An 18843-nucleotide genomic window follows, 5' to 3' on the forward strand; every position below is an offset into this window, starting at 1 on the left:
GAAGTCTGTTTGTAGTTTTGCTGAATCAGGTTTACTTAAAAAGTAAATTTGTCACATTTTTCTTTGTTGCACATAAACTTACAATTTTCAAACAAATACCTAGAACACTGATTCTAGGCTCTAAAGCCTGAAGTTTAAATAGTGACAACCTAGTTTGCTCTTGATAACAAGTCACTTAGATTTGAGACATTAGATCTTAGTGGTATAACTTTTACAGTTTTAAAACAGGCTTTTAAAACAGTCACAGGCGGCCGCTGGTACTGCGCCCAGATTTTGACAGCTTTCCCAGGCAGGCAAAACTGGCTGTGTATGTTTTTGTGACTAATTCAACTTTCCTGGATATTGCAAATGCACAATCATTCCTTGTATTCCGTGGTATGGGACACCCCGCAAGAAGATTGGATGTTTGCGGGTGTTTGGGACCAGCATTCTGTATTTTTTACCAACCATGAAAAGATTTAAAAGCAGATTTCAAATTTCTTTCAGCAAGCACTGCTTTTCATCTGTGCTCCATTTTTACATGTTGGACAGCCCAATGACATGTTTCAAAGTGAGGTCTCCATTCGACCACTGACAACATGCATGGTAGATTTGGCAGCCATCTTTTTGTGCTTGTCACGACCCTCGCCCAAAACCCCCTCTGGCAAACCCATTGGCCAGGTGGAGCCAGGACTCGGGCCTCTAGAGCCTGGCATCCTCTTCAAAAGCCCTCATGGGGCCAGTCCTGGCGTCTATGGCACCAGGCTCATACACCATGAACAACAATGTGCTTGGGAACTACTTTATTGTATTGTCAGCCAACATGGAAGCATCCACATAGCTTGGTTCCCTAAGAACCAAGCTATGCTGTCTAGTGTTTTGGGTGTGGCAGGCCTGGAACTACTTTTCCTGGTACTACTTTACCTGGGCTATATAAACCGCACCCTGACTGCAGAACATGCTTCGTGTTACTTTGCAGCTTGCAATGTGACGCTCACCGTGTCCAGCTATTCCCTCGAACCTCGGAGAAGCAGAACCTGCAAGGAGACAAAAGGAACATCATTAGCAGCAGCATCTTATCTGCAGTCTTCATCTTTCAACACTCGCAGCTACTGAGAACAGCTTCCTCGAACTGCCCACCTCCCGGACAGAACGACCTGAAAGAGGAAGATAGAGGCAAAATTAAAGAAAGCTGTAGAGACATTTACAAATTACGAACTGCTCAAAAGGCTTACCTGGCTGGTCGCCTCTCGGCTGGCACCACTCCGGACATTCCACTCCTGCTGAAGAACACAGCGACCTACAAGGAAGGAAAACACAGGTTAGCAAAGGCAAGACTTTGCAGCGCTGCGCATAGCACTTACTTACCGCATCATAGCGCTCTTAATGCGCCATCATTTACCATTGGAGCTTAACCATGCCAGTTCGCTGCGCTGAAGCTCCGCATACCTAAGGGAGAAAAAAGAGACATTTTAAACAAAGAAAGGCATGCACGATAGCAACAAAACTAAAGAACAGCAATAAGACCAACCTGAACAATATCAAACGGGCCGGCGTCAGTGAAGTAAATGGACCGCACTCGCCCATGAAAGACAACAAGCCCCTGCAAAGAAGGCAGGACGGAGAGCCCGCCTAATTCTACCACAAGGTGAGGAGAGGGCACCGACTGAAAGCATACGGGGGTGGAGGGAGGATACTTACCCCATTCAGTCAGTCTTGAACACAGTCCTCCTGTATTTTCAGGCAGAACCTTCCCCGTAGACCACATCAGGGCAAAGCTGAGAAGCATACCAGCGAGTAACCCGGCTGGGTGGCGTCCCTGTGGATACCAGGTGAGCGTAACCATGCTTGGTGGAGCGCAATTTCCTTAGGTTTAGCGCGCATAAGGCTTTTGCAGCCATTTTGCTGATTCTGGTGCCACCAGCACAAAGGGATGTGGCAGGGCAGAGCCTAGTGGATCGATACATCCCACAAGCCCCCCCTCGCGATTTGACTCTTGACCGCCCATCAAGGGGAAGTCATAAGATTCCGATGTTCTGTTTTACTTTTGTTTTGGTCCAAGTGGAAAAGGGTGTCTGCTTCTCCCATCCGTGGTGGATCGACAGGTTCTCCTCGCTGGTTCCAGATGGAAGTATATGGAGCGATACCCAGGCCCCTTGGATATTTTCTCCTGGTCCCCGAGTGGTCCTCCTTGGTTTTAGTATCCTTGGTTTTAGTCCTTGGATGACAAAACAGAGCATATTTGTAGACATTTCCCCACCACTATTCATGTAGTGGGGAAGGCCCATATATTGGACATATGATGACATATCTTTTCAGTTTGCAATTTATTACTCATTTTCAACAGGCGGGATAGTTTTCTAGTTGGAATTCTAGGGGTCTGGAATGACCCTCTCTGGGTTTCCAGGTGAATCCTCTAGTTGCTGCAGAGTGTGCCTAGGATGGCAACACTTCAGTTGGTTGATGTGGACCCACTTATCTTCCCCCCCCCTGCCAAACTGCCTTTGGGGATACAGATTTTGTAGGCAACTGGTGATATTTTGTCTACAATTTCAAAAGGACCCCTCCAGCTAGGCAAACATTTGCACTGTTTGGCCTGGTTCCTTTGGAAATTGTATAAGTTGACCCGGTCTCCTACTTGGTATTCTTTTCTAGTAGTCTTTAGGTCATGGTGGGTCTTCATACTGTCTGCAGATCTTTCTAGATTTCGCTGAGCATAGGCAAAGAATGTTGAAGGTGTTTTCTCAGATTTTCAACATACTCATGAGTTGTGGAGGCATTAATCAAAGTCTGCTCTTGGGTTCTGTAGAGCAGATGTTTGGGAAGCTCCATCCTTCATCCAGTCATCAGCTCAAACATGACATTTTGTTGCAGATGAAGGGGTAGATCTGATGGCCATCAGGACAAGAGGTAATCGAATGTCTCAACTTGGCCCAGAATCTGCCACAAACTTTTTTAATATGCTCACAATTGTCTTGTTGTATCTTTCCACTGCACCACTAGACGCTCGCCGATAGGCAATGTGTAATTTCCTTTTGACCCCAAGTATCTCCCACATCTTTGTCATTACTTCGCTAGTGAAGTGGCTACCTCGGTCTGACTCGATACTTTGGGGTAGTCCAAAACACGAGAAGATGTGGTTGATCATCAGGGCAGCTGCTGTTTCTGCCTTGCAATTTGGGGACGGGAGACATTCCACCCATTTAGTGAACAAGCATGTCACGGTCCACATGTACTTGCTCCCCCTAGAGGAGCAAATCACGGGCCCGAGAAAATCGACTTGTAAATCTGACCAAGGCAGTGTCATCCCCCTCTTTTGGAGAGGCGCACGGTGTGTGAGGGATGTTGGCTGAATTTGTGCACACACAAGACACCCCTTCAAGTATTGGTCGAGGTCCTGCCCCATGTGTGGCCAGTATGCAACCTCTCTTAAGATTTCAAGTGTTGTATGAAACCCCCTATAACCGGCTGTGGCCGCATCATGGGCGTGACTTAGCATCAGGCTTCGGAATGAGGTAGGGACCACCCACTGATCATGGCCAGCGAGGGATCTCCTTACCAACAAACCGTCTTGGATTCGGAACATTTTTGGACATTTCAACAACACTCTGAGGTCCTCTTTCCCTATGTAATTGGTCTCCATCAGGGGAAAGTTCTCAGGGTCCTCAATGTGTTGATAAAACTTGCCAATTATTGGATTCCCTTTTTGAGCTGTAATCAAATCAGCATCTGGGGTCTCCTTACTCCATTGTGCAGTTGAGAGTTCATTGTGAGCATTTGTCTGGGACCTAGCGATAGCAGTGACCTGGATTTCCCCCAACAGGGACTCGATCTCAAGTAGATCCCCTTGGATGGCTCCGGTTTTGGCCAGCTGGTCAGCTAGGTCATTTCCAGTTTTGTCTGGTCCCTCTACTTTAGAATGACCCTTGATCTTTTTTCAGTAGATGGTCATCCCATTCGAGGTGACCAGATCATCAATATTTTGAATTAATTTTCCATGTTCAATGGTTTGTTATTAGCACATAGCATGCCTCTGGTTTTCCAGTTAACCAGGTGCTCCACGAACCCGTTCCGTACATAATCCGAATCTGTGATTATGACCAGTTTGTGGAGTTGGTGTTGGACAGCAGTGAGGATGGCTTGATGCACAGCCATTAACTCTGCCACCTGACTACTTCGGGGACCAATTTTGTACGCAGCGGAGGGTTCTGGGGCATCATTCACCCATGCATTCCCTACGCCGGCCACAAGTTCTTTTTCCCCGTTGTTGTCAACATGGTAAAAGCATCCATCCACATAGACAGTGGTCATTCCCTCACACTGGTCTTCTTCAAAGACTTTGTGGGGGAATTAAGGTATGCCTCCATGTTGTCCTTGATTTTAAGACTTTCGTCCTCGAGACATTTTTCTCTGGCACACTCATGCAAGTCAGCCAGACTTTGCGCGAGGGGACTCTTCTTGTTTTGGCCATATCTGACCTCCACAGGAATGCCTTGCATTGACAGAATCCAGAAAGTAATTTGGAAATTACTCACATTTCCGGCCCAGATTCTGTCACTTTGGAGATATTGCTGAGGCTGTTGTGGAGTCTCCACTATGATGTGTTCCTCCTGGATAAACGGGTGGTAATTCTTCAATGCCCACACCGTTGCCAGGAGTGCCTTCTCACAATCATTGAATTTTTCCTCCACAGAGGATAAAGTTTTACTCGCATAGGAGATTACTTTATTGACCTTGTCATGCTTTTGAAATAATACTGCAGTTAAGCATGTATTTGAGAACCCTGTCTCCAAGAAGAACTCCTTGGTTTTGACAGGGTAAGTTAGGCAAGGGGCTTGTGCGAGGCTTCTCTTGAGTTGTCTTACTGCCTCAGCTTGTTCTAGACCCCACTCCGACTTGACCGCCCCCTTCAAAAGATGGATCAGGGGTCTTGTGATCTCTGCGTAATCCTCAATTAACTTTCTACTGTAATTTGTTAGTCCAAGGAGGCTCCTTAGTTCCAGCAGAGTTGTAAGGTCTTTTAATTTCTGGAGTGCTTCCACTTTCTTTTCCTGGGGACAGAGACCCTGAGGAGTAATCTCATGCCCCAAGAAATTGACACGGGTTCTGCATCACTGTGCCTTTTGAAAGGAGAGTTTTGCTCTGGCGGCCCTCAACTGTGTCAGAACATAACGGATCTCCGCGATGTGTTCCTCCACAGTTGAGCTTTTGACTAAAACATCATCTACATAGGCCAGGTTACCCCTTTCACCCAGGTCGGACATGGCCTTGTGTAGAAAAATGTTGAATTCATTTCCGGAGTTGATGTATCCGAAGGGAGTCTGGGTCCAGGTGTACTGCTGCCCCCCGAAGGTGAAGGCCAGCTTGTATTGGTCCTCCCGACTGACAGGTACAGTCCAGTATCCATTGGTCAGGTCTATTGCAGTGAATACCTGTGACCCCTGGATCTGGGCCAGCCCTTGGTCAATGTAGGGGAGAGGCCATCGGGAAGTATGGACCCATTTGTTGAGCTCCCTAAGGTCGGCGCAGAGTCTCCACTTAGCGTTTGGCTTCAAAATCCCCAGCACCGGATTATTGAAGGTGATGTGGACTGGATGGATTATCCCACGGGACTCAAGTTTCTTAATTATTTCAGTAAGGGACTCCATTGATGCGAGAGGCAAGCGATATTGCTTCACAAACACTGGAGTCATGCCATGGTCCGTGGGAATTGTTGTTGTGTGGATGTCGGTGCGACCACAGTCATATGAGTCCACCGCAAAGAGATCTTGAAAATCTAAGAAAACTTGTTTCAATGTTTGCATTTGCTCCAGAGTCTCACGGGCATCAGCTAGGTTGACTCTTCAACCATCTGCCTAAAGCCTGGAAAGACTTCCGGTTTTGCTAACTCAGCGGCCTCCTCCAGCTGGGTGGAGAAGTCTCTGGTCAAAGTGCTGATTTGGACTGGTGGCATCAGGTGGAGCAGGCAGTCCTCTCAGACCTGGAATATCACCTCATCCCTCCTGAAGTCACAGGTCACATCTTCCTTACCATAATGGCAGGAGGTGTACACCAGGAAATTCCCCCCATGCCGGGTGAAGATCCTGTCTGGTGTTGAGTCATCGTCGCTATCACTGTCAAAACAGTCCTTGGGGATTGGTCCTAACAGTTCATTACCTAAATCTATGGAAAAATGTCGGTCATCAACCGCCATTCCAAAGATGGTGCCTGCGGCTAGAGTCATACTCTTTAAGTCGCTGTTATCCACCTCTATTGGAATGGTGTCATGTTCTATGTTGACTAGTGGTGTTGGGTTTACCCCCAACCCTTGCAGTTGGACATAAGCATTAAGATGAACACAGGCATCTGGGTTTTTCATTTTCTGTCCTTTTTTAGCTTTCACTTCCAGGGAGAATTGTCGGGTCCTTTCTGGGATGGTGACCTCCTCTCCAATCTGAATTTCAACTGCATAAGGCAGCCGTTGAGCTGACCTAAATGCTTTCTCTGGATCACCAAAGCCCATGGGATTACCCGCTAATCGGGACCAAGCTTTGAAGTTTGACATCTCGCACGACCGAACAATTATGGACTATGCTCTTGTTGCCTATGGACATTTTGAGCACACACCTGCTAGGCAGGAGATGTTTGGAAATTGGATTTTCCAGATCCATTTCCCATTTGTCTATCAGTTTAAATGTGGGAATGGCTGGATCTTTTGGAGTTTGCGGAACATGGCTTCGCTGATGAAGCTCTTACCGTTGTTCACACATACTCGGGGGAGAACAGAGTCCTTCCCTTCATTTAACTGAAGAGGGATGAACAACCGCTCCCCAATTTTCTAAATATCAGCCAAGCTTTGAGCTGATTTCTCATCTTTCTGGACTATAGGAGTGGGAATTTCTGATTGTGAATTTGTAAAGAATTTCAGAGTGTTTCCTTCCAGTGTGGAATGCCACCTTAGACTGGAAGGAAGGTTGATTTTCAGAAATAGAGAGGACCCCCCATCACCAGTTTGTTGTACTAGTGCTATTACTGTCACATCTGAGATTTCATTATTCTGGAAGCGAAATTCTACTTGGTCAGGTTTTTATTCAACCATGTGGCATGTGCCGTTTAAACTAACATGGTTAACACTCTGCTTCAATTTTATTGGTCGGCTAGTTTGGGTCCAGAGGACCTTGTTTACACAATCTATGAGGGGTGACAACCTTCGCAGGATGTCATTTCCTAGTAAACAAGGTGTGCCCTCTGCAGTTAAAACTATGACCTGGTGTTTCACCTTGTGTCGCCCAATTTTAATGTCCAAATCCACAGTCCCCTCGACGGGAAGGAAATTCCTGTCGAAGTTCTGAAGTTGTCCAGGAAGAGGGGTGAGAGGAATTTGGTATTTCTCCCCCCTTCCCGAATTCAGTTGGTCAAAGGCCCTTTTTGACAGAAGGGTAGCTTGGGATCCAGTGTCCACCAGTGCCAAAATTGTACACTGCCCCTGTACTTGACCCGAGGCATAGAATCTTCCCTCCTTTTCCTCAAGGGGGCAAAGATAATGTACATTTTTGGACAACTGGTGGGTTAGTTTCTTGGCTTTGGACACTGACAGGAAGGTGATTTGGGCAGGATTCTGTTTGGAGCCTTGGGAATCTGAAAGAAAAAGGTGACAGCTAGGGGGAAGTTTTGGGTTCCCCTGGTTCTGGGCTCCCCCCCCCCCTTTTTGGAGGGAGTCACCAGGATGGGTTTGAACCAGCGGATTTTCCTGCTGATGATTCAGGGATTTGATGATGGGCAGTGCTAACTCCATCCCCACATCTACCCAGTCTGGATTTGGATCCTTTGGGACCCATTTTTCTTTGGTAGGAGTTCCCCCATCTCTGAAGGAGAAGATCCTTTTCCCAGGATCCTCTGAGGATCCCTCTCCTTCAAACTGGAAGACTTGTACCTCCTCCTCAAAATGGGTCTTTTTGGGCTCTTTATTTCTTCAACCCACCCTTTGCTCCTTGGGTGGCAGACTTTCGGGGGCAGGAGATTTTGGTTCCGGTTCATGGGTTTCCAGGGGCTTTTTACAAGTGGGGATGGAAGATTCCTCCAAGGCTTTACGTCCCCCTTCCCCTTGTGCCTCCTCCCTGGGAACCGGTGCGTTGTCGGGGTTCTTCCCCTTCATTGCTCTGGAGAACCAGGTCCTGGATTTGAGGCATTCTGCGCCGCCATGCTCATCTGAGGGTTCTGTTTAGCCCTCAGCATGTGACCCAGATCCTGTGCCATGTTTTGGACCTGGCGCTCTAGTTGGGACACTCGCTCTGGCTGGTATGGGTCCTCATGTCTCCCCTGGGCTGATCCCAGGAAGGGTAGCTATCCCTTCTCACAAAATACCCTGGGTTAGGGAAGTTTGGTTACCCCTCCACCCTGGGCCTCCCCTCTCCCGGATTGGGTTGTCTGGGCTCAGGAAAGTGGGGAAGGAAGGATGGATTGTTTTGGGGGTTGACATTTTGCGGGTACCTTGGGAAGAAATTCTGTCCAGTATTTGGGGGATTACTGTTCTCCTGGGGAAAGTGAGGCGGGAAGTTCCCTGGGTTAGCTGTCTGGTTGGATCCCCCCCCTTGGGCTGGAGGAGTCCACACATAACCCAGGATGGGTCTATTGCCCTTGTAGCGTGGGCTGATGTAGTCAGGGGAGTTAGGGGTCCCATTTGTGGGATTGCTTCCCTGGCTCCCTGTTTGTGATTGGCCCGAGGGCCTTCTGGGCTTGGGGTTGCTTTGATTCTGTGCAGGCAGGTTTTTAGGCCCCCCATCTCTAAATCTAAAATGGGGGCAACCTTCACCTCCGCTACCTTAACAGCGGCAGGGGTGTTGGTTGTCTTGGGGCTTTTTGGATTATTTTTATTTTCTACTGGCTTTTGCACCTCATAAATGCGTGTGGCTTGTTCAATGACCCAGTCTAGTGATCTTTTCTCGTGAAAGTCCCTCACTAGCTGGGTCATGATGTACTTAGGGAGAGCGTGGACGAAAGTATTTACAAACTCTTTGCTGTCAGTGGGCACCCTTCTAGTGGTCTGTGCAAAGGCACGCTTCAATTCTTGAACAAATTCTTGTGGGGCCTGATCTTCCCCCCATTGCAAGTTATAGGCTGCCTTGCGAGCCTCCTGAGGATTCCTGTGCACAGAACATTTTTCAAGATGGCCGCCCTATAGGTGGACCATCTGGAATGATTCTTACCCTGCAGCCCCGCAAAGAAGCTGGAGTACTCGGGAGAGAAGGTCCACTTTACATATTGAATACAGCTTTGTCTGTCCTTCAAATGGAAAGTCTCCATCATTTTTTCAAAGAGCTCAAGGTGCTTCCAAACCAAATATTTTGCATTCTTATGATAGGGCGTGATGACGCTACTAATGGCCTTTATTTGTTTTAGAGGATCCTTGAGCAAGGCCCTTTTGACCATGTTGGCTTTTTTGGTTCGGGTGACCCTGGTCCACTCATCCTCTGACTCAGAGGCACTGCTACCAGAGGTGCCTGTCTGGTCTTCTAGGCTCTCGCGGATTCTGCAAGCTAGGGAATGGCTGGCAGAATGCGGGGGCCTAGTTTCTTGAGTCCTGTGGTGCTCAGAGGAGTCTTCTGATTCCTCCTTGCTCCCAGGATTTCCGAAGTACCCCCACCCCCACTGTCCTAGTTGGGCAGAGGTTTTCAGGATGCCCTTAGTGGGCCTACTCTCATGGAGTTCCCCACTAAACTTTAACATCTGGTCTCTGGTTAAATGGTATTTTTGAGGATCCATTTCTCTGACCCTTCCCTCATTGGAGTCTCCCTGATCAGAGAAGATGGCCCTAGTACTTGGGAACCCATACCCAGATGCCCGCCCATCCATTCCTGGGAGGTGCTGATGTATGAGCCCCATATTCCTCATCGGATTGAAGTCTGCCATCCCCGTGGCCCTTGGCTCATGTGAGCCAGTGGACATGGGTTTGGCAGAGTCCATGGAGTGGAAGAGATAAAGCCCTCTGGTACTAGGGTTCCTGAGGTTATGCTCAGGTGTTTCCCTTTCCCAGTGGACCTCATCTCTCTCAGCCCCTGCCCCCTGTTGCCATGCAAGAACTTGACCTTTCTGTTCCTCTATCAAGGCCTTGCTAGTCTCTATCAGTTGTTCCTGCATAGCTACCTGTCTGTGGAGCCTGTCATTTTTCTCACAGAGAGCCTCATTGTCTCTCTGTCCTTCATGTGTCACTTTGGAATATTGGGCCAATTATTGCTGCAGGAGAGCTATCTCCTGAGTCCTGTCCTTACTGGCCAGGTCACTCTTTGCCAGAGCATCCTCCATCCTCCTGGAGTGCTCTAAAGGTTTTGTGTAATCTTTTTGGAGCTCACCCAGTCCCTGGAGGGCCAGGTGGTTTTCTTCTATTTTGGCTTTTAGATAACTCACCTCCTGGCCTAAGGTGTCCCTTTCCTGAATAAGAGTACCCCTCTGTGCAGCCAGGTCGTCCCTCTTTCATTGGAGCGCACCAGCTTTCTGGCGCTCTCCATCAAATTCTGTCTGGGTGTCAAGGTTTTTCAGGATTAATTTATTATTCTCTTCTTTTTCTTGGTCTAGGCGGTTTTGCAGGGTGACCACCTGCTCTGCGCAGACCCTATTAAAATGTATTTGCTGTTACAGGTTTTTCTGGCTCTGCAGTAGAGAGTCCAAACTTTCTTGGCACTCCTTCTGCAGGGCAAGCATTTTGGTATCCTGCTCTACCTTTTATTTTTATTTTGATCAGGTACTGCCTAGTTTCATTTTCTGATTCCTGGCTCTTCTGTAGCCTTTGCTCTGCAGAGGCAGAGTTCAGCTCAGTTTGGGCTTTTTCTAATGCTTGTAGTTGCTTGTTTTCAGCATATTTGTCCTGCATTGCTCCAATGTGGAGGTACAGATATGCTGCTATTTTGGCAATCCTACTTTGCTCTTCTTTTACCTTAGGGGCCATATACAGTTCACTCAGTGCCATATGTAATGGACCCAGATCTTGCCATATGTCTAATCCTGTTGCAGTGGCCTGTTCTTTAACTCCCTGCAACCACACATTCTGATCCTGTTCTGTCCATTCACCCCTCACAAATAATGAATGCAGTAGGTGTTCGTTTGCCATCTTGATTTCTACCAAGGTCGCCATTCCGGAAATATTAATTTCCTTTCTGAATTATAGGAGTTTATTTTATTTTTGCAAAACAGACCAATTCCTTAGTGCGTTCCTATTGAGGGGTGCTTTTCACAGTGTAACACAGTGTGGTGGCCCAACAGGGTTTATGTACCCCGTTAGTTAGCATGCTGTATTAAGCTGTCACAAGTGGTATGTCTAATTCAGAAATCCTGGCCACAAGCCCCCAATCTTGTAAGTGATTTCAACCCGACACTTCACCTAAGTCAATGCCTAGCGTGTGATGCACAGCTAAACCCCTTAATTAATTATTTGTGTCTATAAGTTCTTTTATTTCTGAACGATGTACCACTTATATCACGCGCTTCTCTTTGAATCCCCCCCGGTCACAATGGACCAGGAAGCAGGCTGGTTTGCAAAGTTAAAATATTTATTATGTATTGCACAATATATATATATATCACACTATTTTTAATGGTTATACAATGATCACCAATGGGTGATGTTACACTAGACAATGGGCCTCATTACAACCCAGGCGTTAAGGGGTTAACAGCGCCGTAAAAGGTGTCGGCGCCATTAAACTGCTTTTAGCAGGCGTTAAAAAACCAACCCGCAAAGGGACCTAGGAGCTCATTACGGCACCGTAATTTACGGTGCCGTAATTAGCGCCTTCCCCATTCCCATTGAGCCCTATGGGGCAAAAATGGGAATGGGGAAGGGCCATGGCGGCATGGGGAATTACCGCCCCGCCAACCTCGGAATGGGGTGGTAATTCCCCATTCCGCCATGGCGGAGTCGGTAAGTTACCGGCATGGACCATGGGGCTATTAGCACCATGGTCCAACGCCTGGGTCGTAATGAGGCCCAATGTCTTTAATCACAAGGAGTAAGGATGGGAAAATTATGCAGCACAGAAAATACTTTTGTGTAGGTTCAATCAAATGGCAATGTGGTTAATATATTGCCTGCACACTCTTCAATTCCCCCACTATGCAATATAAAGAGATAGAAGGAGAGAGAACAGGTTTCAGGAATGCAGAATTCAACAAAATAGATCAATCCCATTTTCCCCAGCAAACACAGAGACAGAAACAGGAATGATTGCAAACTGGTTTAATTCACTGAAATTCGATTGCGTAAAAACTATAAGGAGTTGAGATGCGGTATTGGGTTCATTGGAAAGCTTAGGATGTTAGCTTCAAGTGGGCACTTCAATTTTGTTTCAAGCATAAACCGTGAAGAAGTTATGGAGTTTTTTCTGGAGGTCATTTTTTCAGATAGAGGCAAAATGTAAAACAATAATGTGCTTTTTAAAATTACAAACAAGGTTTCTTTACACTAGGGGTAGACTATGAAGATGTAAACTACACGACAGCATGGCCACCAGCCCAGGATATCTCTAGATGGTTTTGCCTGCCGAGACGCTTGCCTCTCTTCAGATAATATATCAGCGCAAAGATGATTTTAACACTACTAGTACAGAAGATAATGGGAATGAGATGGAGAGTTCAGGCAAGACAAAAATATTCTAACAATGCATTTGTGGATAGAATAGAGAATTGGTTTGGATAGGGTTGACTATGGACAGTACATATTCTAGTGACAGGCCTATGCTAAGGATACTCACTACATGGGTTTTGAACATTTGAACAGGACCGTCAGGGATTCAGGTCAGTCAAGATTTCTGGACAGGAATTCTGCTGGGCACACCAGACTGGACGGGGCAGCGATGAGCAAGGCGCTCTGGATACCGCACGGTGGGACTGGACTGGATCTGCTCTGGTTCTGATTCACAGCTATCTGATCACAGCACGGCTCTACTGGGTTGGATCTTTGGATTCTGGCAATCATTCTTAGCAGGAAAGCTGCACAGCACAGCCAGGCTGTTCTTTGGTTCCCCTTAGAGGTCTTGGGTAAAATCTGGTTTCTGGATTTTTAAAGGCCAAGCTGAGAATGGTTCAGCTTTGGAAATGGGCCTTTCTGCTTCCAAAGTTTCTGGAGTCTGGAATATGGATTTCTCTTGCAAAGTGCTCTGCCAGCAATCGGTTGGTGGGTGAATGTGTGTGTTTGTGAGCCCTCCGCTGTCTCTATTTATGTATTTACTAAAGGGGTGGGTATGCTGACTTATCCTGGCGCACCCCCTAGGTATTCTATTGGCTAGGGTCTTTCCTCTCCCTTGATTGGAGAAGAAAACAGAGTGTCATCATGATGCGGTGGTTTATGAGGCCGGAAAAACCTCCCCCTTGTTTTTGCACATGAATTCTACTTTTCATATAATACACATTTAAAATTTTACAAACTTGATAGCAATAGCATATCTAGATCACATATTTTGTGGAGCAAGTATTCATCCCAGCCCCGTCCCTGTAGGATCTTGGGTCTGGATTTGACACATTTTTGCACTTTTTGTCCGGGATACAGTATCTATCTTGGTACACATGTGCGCATTGCATAGAGGCATACGTGTGTGAAGTTTCATATTTATGATCAATGCATTTGCTATAAAACCACAATTTCTACAGTTATGTCCCAGAACATAGCACAGAGTTCTGGCTCCTCTTAAATGTACAGCAAAAATTTAGATTCAGAAGTCCGGGGTTTATATATTTTTAGCAATTGTCCACAATAAATTATCAGTCTTATTAGAACTCTGATTTGTGTCCATTTGTGAATCAACAAAACTGTCTCTCTTCGCCCCCAAAAGTTTCTTGTAGCTCAAGAGCAATCCCCACCTTCTTCCTTCTGGCAGAGAGCACTGTTGACACTTTAATCTGCATATCCTTTCAGCTCAGGAAGGTCCTTTGTCTCTTCCCAGAAGCAGGAGAAAGAAGTGGTTGTTCCTAAAATTTAGGAACTCCCATCCCCTGCACACTATCTGATATCTGGGGAGAATATCAATAATTTTCTAGTATTGTGTATTGCTAAATTTCATAACATTTTTTTCAATTGACAGTTGAATAGATGGAGCAATCAGAGAAATAATAAGTTCACCAAACTTATATAGACAACAAACAACAATTTATTGTACAATATCTCTGAGCCTTACGCGTTTCGAGTAAAAACTCTTCTTCAGGGGCAAAAATCATATTTCACAATCAATTTCTAGAAAAAGATAGAGAAAGATATAACTTAATATCTTATTAACCATGTAATTAAATTATTGATGAAAACATTTAAAAAAAACATTTCCAAAAAATATTTCAAAACATTTCAAAAAGAACAATTCAAAAGAAATATTCAATCATAAGTCTAATTTAGAATACCTGAAAAAAAGGGGCTGGGATACTACCTATTAACCTTGTTTATTCTGAGTGAAAAACATTAGTCCAGTCAGATCAATGGTCATTCAAAAAGTATTATGAAGAAAGAAGAAGTATCATTTCTCAACTGAACGTGAAGTCAGCTATCTAATTGTCTCAGAGATGAATCAAGAATAAACTCTGCAGTTTTATATATATATAAAAAATAGGTGTAACATGCAACTTACCAACTATGTAAAAGTAAGCAATACACTCTAAGGGCCTCATTACCCGGTAGGCGGTGAGCCATGGCGCTATTAGCTCCATGGCTCATGCCGGTAAAATACCGGCACCGCCTTGGCGGAAAGGGGATTTACCGCCCCATTCCAAGGTTGGAGGGGCGGTAAATCCCCTTTCCGCCATTGCCCTTCCCCATTCCCATTTCTGCCCCATAGGGCTCTATGGGAATGGGGAAGGCGCTAATTACGGCACCGCAATTTTGCGGTGCTGTAATTAGCTCCGAGGTCCCTTAGCGGGTTGGATTTTAACGCCTGCAAAAAGCAGGCGTTAAATCCCCCAACCCGCAAAGGGACCTCGTAGTAAGGCGGTAGGGATTTACCGGTACCGGTATTTTACCGGTACCGGTAAATCCCTACCACCATCTGTGTAATGAGGCCCTAAGTGTCGATAGAGAAAGATAACAGTGCTAAATCCACACTTACATAGAAATCTGTATAAGTTCCAGTGAGCGGTCCGTTGACAGAGTCAGACGAATGCAGGCGGTACGTGCTAGTCAATAGTTCTACATAGAAAAAGAGTGCAAGAGAGAGTAAGTAGTTATAGGAAGGGTCCGGGGGACACAGGTGTCCATAGACCAAGAGAGCACTTACTTTGGAATGTGTTAGTACTTCAACAGGTAGATCATGGCGAACCTCATCCCGAGCAAGCGGATGGGGTTCGTTCATGATGCTGCTCTTAAATACAGTCTGAGATGATGACGTACGATTGGGCATGCGTGGTAGCCGATGGACCGCCGCGCATGCGATCTAACGAAGCAGTAATTGGTGTGCGTCATGGGTCTGATGACATGGCACAGCCGGCGTCAGACACATATGTAAACAAAAGAAGTTGTGCATGTTCGAGAACGACGGCATGAATGCCTGAGCAAAAAGGAACTTTGAATTGCAATTCATGCAGATTAGATGTAGACGTGAAGATATATATAGTAGAGTGATGGAAATAAGAATTAACCATCACGGGAGTTGTTAGCTAGGTAGGTAAAAGAGTGAGTCACGTGGTGGATAGGTCAGACCGTCCTTTGTCAGTTAGTAACACAGTGAGCAAAAAAAACGTATTGTTCTAAAATAAACAATCTAACAATTTAGACATTAGTGTGATATTCATTTGGTGGAACTTCATGTTAAGATAAACAAGTAAATGATAATGCACATTGAGACATAAATGTGGCACATTTTTCAAAAAAGAGATATTTCAACCATTCAACAACCCAAATATGGGGTATTTTAACTGTTCAGTCCATATTATCACATTTTTTGAACAAACACATGTCCGCATGTCAATATAATATGCATAAGATAACTAATTTTAGAGGTTACTAATGCTGCACAATATGGAAATTGTGGTCTACCTAGATGTGAATAATATGCAGTAGTGAAAAGAAGGAATTGGGATGGGTGATCTGATCTTCATAAAAAGGGGCCAAGATAGTAGTCCTCGTTCATGCCTAGTGGGGCAAGTGAGTCAAGACAATGGGCCTCATTACACGGATGGCGGTAAGGATTTACCAGTACTGGTAAAATACTGGTACCGGTAAATCCTTACCGCCTTACTACGAGGTCCCTTTGCGGGTTGGGGGATTTAACGCCTGCTTTTTGCAGGCGTTAAAAACCATCCCGCAAAGGGACCCAGGGAGCTAATTACGGTACCGCAATTTGCGGTACCGTAATTAGCGCCTTCCCCATTCCCATTGAGCCCTATGGGCCAAAAATGGGAATGGGGAAAGGCAATGGTGGAAGGGGGAATTACCGGCCCGCCAACCTTGGAATGGGGCAGTAATTCCCCTTTCCGCCAAGGCGGTGCCGGTATTTTACCGGCATGAACCATGGCGCTAATAGCGCCATGGTTCTCCGCCATCCGTGTAATGAGGCCCAATGTACCCAGTAGAGTTCACGCTCTGATAGCAGTTTTTGTAAGTCCCCACCTCTCGGGAGTGGGTGTATGACTTCGAGTATCACCATTCTCATTTGTGCCACTGTATGCTGATGGTCTCTGAAATGTCTGTATACAGGAGATTTGGTATTCTTAGTACGGATATTTGACTTGTGCTCAGTCCAACGTTCTTTGGCTTTCCTGGTTGATTTCCCTATGTAATATTTCCCGCAGAGACAACGTAGAGCATAAATAACATTTTTTGAATCACAGGTAGCAAAGTGTTTTAGTAGAATTTTTTTCCCAGTGTTACCATGTCGGAAGTGGTCTCCTTTTATTTGTAACGCTCACCTGGCTCCCACGGAGGCGCGGGCGTGGCTGGATCTGCTGTGACCTCTTCTGCAGAGATGCGTAAGACCCGGAAGATGGACTGGACTGGATTCCACAACCTGGCTTTTCTGGCTCGGAGGAATATCCCACTGTGTGTGAAAAGGAAGGGTTAATAGTCTGCGGGTGATGTTCCGACCTCCCACTTCCCTTCTCTCCCACCGTGAAACCCTTTTGGGATTCCCTGCGAAGACTCACCTTAGGGACCAAAATGACGAGCTCTCCATCCAGCTTCTGATGCAGGGGCGCGTTGTGATTCCAGTTACATCACTGAATTGGTGAGTTTAAACTAGTTTGTCCATTCCCGTCATATCGCAAATGTTTATGGCAAGTTTGGGTTTATATTCACTCATCTGTTCTTTTCTTTCGCAGGTGCTGGAGAAGATTCCGGGCTGCAGGCGATTTGGATGAAGCCAAATTCTGGTAAGAATTCCGATGAGAGATTCCTTTGCAGTTTTAAGTATCTCCTTTAATGTCCAATGTCTTTTTCCCCATAGGGGCCGGGGTACGGCAATGCCGGAGGTAAGGCGCCGACCCGAAAAAAGAGCTGCTGTGTCTCTCTTGCAAATGGGTTAGTCTTGAGTGAGCTATTGCTACTGTTCTCACATGCACTCACTAATACAATGTCTGTTTCTTTTCCCCTTGGGGCTGTGGTGCTGAGATGCCGAAGGTATGGCACAAACCCGAAGGCGGAGAGGGAATTGAACCACAGGTAAGTTCTACTTAGATTCGTGTTTCCGTTCTCACCTCTCTTTCTCCTTCCTTCCAATAGGTGCTGGATGGCGGTGGAAGCTCCGGATGGCCGTCGCAGGACTCGAAAACGCCACGTGCAGGTGAGTGAAATGCAGCGTGCTGCGCGCGATGCGCGTTTAAAATGTTTGCCTTCTTTGCAGGATCGTCGGTGTGCAGAATCCGGAGTGCAGATGTATCATGTAAGGTTTTTGTTTTCACCTGTTCTCTTCCCTTTTCTTCTTTAGGTGTTTCCAGGATACTGGCAGGCGTGATGGAGGACCAATGCCGGAGCAGGCACGGTGAGCATCCAGCTGCTCAGTGCAGAACAACGCGAAGCGTGGTCTGCTGCTTGGGTGTGGCTTAAATAGCCTTTCAAGTAGTTCCAGGTATGTATTCTTCCCCCAGAAATATGTATTCCTCCACCGGTCACACCCTAGAGATCAAGTAGTCCCTAGAAAAATAGTTCCTTCCAGTCTTGGAAGTTGCAGCATGGTCTGCACAGGTACGTTTACACCAAGCACTACTCCCAACCTACTTCTGTATGAGCCTGGCGCCGATGGCGCCAGGACTGATGTCCCCTATGAGCCTGACGCCAACGGCGCCAGGACTGAGTCCAAAGGGCCCCCTTCTGGGGCTACTGGGACTTCCCTTGAATGCATGGTGCCTGTCTCTGAGGGTGCCGGGCCTGGTTTGGCTCCTTGGAGGCAGGCATCATGACAGTACCTCCCCTCAAGGCCCCTCCCAAGGGTGTCCAACCTGGAGGCCTCGGTTTATTTGGGAACTTCCGGTGAAAATTCTGTATTAGACGAGGTGCATGTACATTCTCACTTGGTTCCCAAGATCTTTCCTGAGGTCCATATCCTTTCCAATCAATCGGATAAAAGAGTTTTGACTTGGACATCTTAGAATCCAATATGTCCTTAACTTCGAATTCCAATTCCCCATCTATTGGAATTGGTTCTGGTGGTTTGCATAACCTGGTTGCGGGTGGTACTGGTTTCAACAGGGATACGTGAAAAACGGGATGGATTTGCATATTAGGTGGCAGATCGAGTTTGAAGGCTACCGGGTTAATGATAGCTTTGATTGGATAAGGCCCTATATATCTTGGGTTAAAAGTTTGTGGACCTTTAAGCGGTAAATGTCTAGTTGCAAGCCACACTTGGTCTCCTAGTTTGTAAGGAGGTACTTTACTTCGATGTAAATCAGCATTTTCCTTGTACCTTTCTTTGGCTTGTTGTA

Source organism: Ambystoma mexicanum, chromosome 5p (genome assembly GCF_040938575.1).
Source record: "Ambystoma mexicanum isolate Mex_15411 chromosome 5p, UKY_AmexF1_1, whole genome shotgun sequence".
In the NCBI taxonomy this organism is placed as follows: domain Eukaryota; kingdom Metazoa; phylum Chordata; class Amphibia; order Caudata; family Ambystomatidae; genus Ambystoma; species Ambystoma mexicanum.